This window comes from Octodon degus, unplaced genomic scaffold (genome assembly GCF_000260255.1).
Source record: "Octodon degus isolate 3935 unplaced genomic scaffold, OctDeg1.0 scaffold00180, whole genome shotgun sequence".
Lineage (NCBI taxonomy): Eukaryota > Metazoa > Chordata > Mammalia > Rodentia > Octodontidae > Octodon > Octodon degus.
The window spans coordinates 2591351-2594719 of NW_004524756.1; positions in this window are offsets into that span (position 1 = coordinate 2591351).

Here is a 3369-nt window from a genome sequence, read left to right on the forward strand (position 1 = left end):
CTTCTTTTTGAACAATCATCTACCTGAGAGACAGCACAGCAGCAACTGGCATGTCATGACAAGCAGCCCTAATGCTTAACTTTCCTCTTCTACTGCACACTTTATGCTTTTGGATTTTTGCTTATTTTTACAAGGTCTTTCCGTGTAGTCCAGACTGGGTTTGAACTTGCTTTGTGACCCTGTGTGGCCTCAAACTCATGATCCTCCCAGGTCAGCCTTCTAAATGCTGGAATTACATGGACAGGCCAGGTTTCTGCCTTTCTTTTATATATTAGTAGTATGTTTCCTTGGAATTTTCTTATTATTATCTCTGCATAATATTCCATTGTGAGTTTGAGCCAAAAATTGTTTCCAGACTCGGCTGTTGTGGAACATTTGTGTTATTTTCTATCTTTAGCTATTATAAATAGCTGTTATGAATAGAGCTGTTATGAATAATCTTATTGACATGAAATTTTGTATATGGTATATTTTGAATATGGTATATTCACAAAGGAAGTTCCTAAGACAAAATTGTTGGGTCAAGAGGCAGGTACTCATCTATTTTAATAACTGAGTTGCCCCCCATGAGTGAATCATATCAGGTTGCCATATTATTTTTGAAATTTTAGAGACTGAAATATTCATATTATAGTTATTGAAAGCTTCAATGGGTTTTGAGGTATTCAAATATATTTAATTTCCCAAAATATAAAGATACTTCATTTCTTCAGTTGTGTACTGGGCACTGATTTCTAGTTTAATTGTACTTTGGTGAGCGAACCTGTTCTGTATCATACAATCTCTTTCAAAATTGACCAGGCTTACTTTTTTGGGCAAGCATGTAACTGATATTTGCTAATGTTTCGTTTATGTTTGAGAAGCATTGTTGGGCTTGGAGTTTTATTTCTATCCAATTAGAGTTAATCTGTTATTAAAATTTTATATATCTATTAAAATTTTGTTTGCTTGGTTGATCGCTGTTGAGTGATGATTATTGAACTCTATCATAAAAGTAAATTTGTAGATTTCTCTGAGTAACTTTATGACTTTTTTATCCTGTATCTCTTTTATTAGATATGCCTTTCTATTTTTCATCAATATTCTTCATGTGAAATTTACATACCCAAACTAAAACCTACTGAAACTATTGAAAATGCACAAAGTAAACATTCATTTATCATTATTCATTACTCTGTAGAAGCAATTCTCTCTTAAATGTAATGATACATTTCACCTTCTGTATATCTTTGTGATGATTTACATGTGCAGAGAGAGACGCAAATAAAAGGATCATGTTCTGAGACCCCATGTGGGGATATTCCAGTCTAGATATTTGGGTCACATCCTTTGCACTAATGTGAAAGATCTTTGCCGCAATTCCACTGATGTCCAGGGGATTCTCTGTTTTTTTTTTTTTTTTTTCTGGTCCACAAGGATGTTGAATGGAGATATCATCATAGAGTAGACATGAGTAGGCAATAGAATTTGTGGTGGATGTGTGAGAATTAAGAATCTGGGAAAACATCTACAATTTTTGTATAAAACAGGACAAGGAATCAGAAAAACTGATTGGCATGGGATTGTAAATAAATAACTCTAGGATTATTCTTGTTTACATTACTTTTGGATATTCAAGTGGAGATATCAAGCAGGTTGTCGAATGTGTGGATATCAGTTCCAGGAAGATCAATATTGAAACTAATTTTTAAGTCATTAGTGTAGAGTTAATATTAGGTCCTCGGGAGTAGACAAGTTCATTTACAAAGAATAAATGCCTGGTGCATAGCAATTAGAAATTGGATAAAGAGAAAGGAACCAGAAAATGAGGCTGGGAAATGCTAATTGTCAGAGAGATACAGATATTAGAGAATAGCTCTATGTAAGAGAAAGTACACATGGTGGTGCGAGTGGAAATTATCATTGTACAGTGGGGTTCGGTGGGTGGGACAGGCTGTCGCCACGAGGAGAGGCATACCTGGGTCTGTGCCAGATCAGTGGCTTCTAGATGAAGCATCTTTCGCTTCTTCCTTTACAGAACTCTCAAAGTTTTCACAGTGCCCTCTTGAGTATAGACAATTTTAGACTTTTTTGTCTCTCCATGTGGTCATATGAATACATTGAGGCCAATGAGGAATGAATGGAAATGTGGCATGACCTCTAGGTAGTGCTTCTTCAGCTTTGCTAATCGGAATGGAGGGATTGTTTGATCTCAGAGCCAACTGTGCCCTATTTTCTAGGGATAGCAGATTGGAAACCTAGATGAAGCTGGCTCCTCATTGGTTTTGGTTGATTGCTATCTATCTCCATACTTTTTACCAGAGTAAATAATATTTGCATGTTTAAGCCATTGTTTATTAACCAATTTATGCTTAAGATTGATTTTTTAAAATTTCTGCATATTTGTTTAAGTTATCTAGAAAAATAGAAGGAACAAAAATTTGAAGAGAACACATTTCGTTATGTGCCCCTGGTATGGGTGCTCTGCGAATATGTCCCAGGCATTGAAGGCTTCCCCTCGTTTTGTCTTCCGTAAGTCTAACAGTGACAAGATTTTCTTTTTTCTGTTTGTGTTTTTAAGTCAATTTTTTGGATTTTGTATGTTGAACAATAAATGTCAGGAAAGAACATAACTTTTGTCTTGTTTGCAACATTTACAATTCACTAGCCAGAAATTTCAAAATAATGCTACATAGGAAATGAATAAATAAGATAGTCCTTTATTCTTGACTTTAATGAGAATGCTGTTTCACTTTTAGTATGAAGTATGATGCTGGATGTGGAGATACTTCAAATTTAAAAGGGACTAATGATATCTGTTTTACTTTATAAAACTGTTAGCAGGGTCAAGTACAGCAATTAATATAAAAATGTCATGTAACTGTGAAAAACTAGTACCACATTTGTCTGACATATAGCATGCACACAGCAAATATTTTCAGTGTTAGCATGATTGTTCTTAATAATTAATAATATCCTATGCTTAATGCCATAAAGAGAATAACTGTGTCACTATACAATATCTCTTTGACAAAAATGAAGTTGTTCTAATGGAACAGTAGATAACCATATAAACTAAATATTTGGGCTGTGTGTTAGAGATGCAATGCATGTTTTCTGCTACAAAGGGAAGAGGAGGCAATTAAAACTTGGAAAGAAATGCTAAGTTAAAGTGTGGGAGTTCACATGGAGAGGGACACGTAGGAACTTATGTTTGGAGCATACGCTCCAGTGTGTTCTATGAAGTCGATCACCAGATGGTCCGGTCATCTCCACTGGTGCCACAGTACCAGATTATATATATGGCATCCAGGTAGCCTGACCCTCACCTATCCCTGCTCTTCTTCTTCTCACAACTGCCTCAAGAGAGCCACAGTGAGGACTCACACA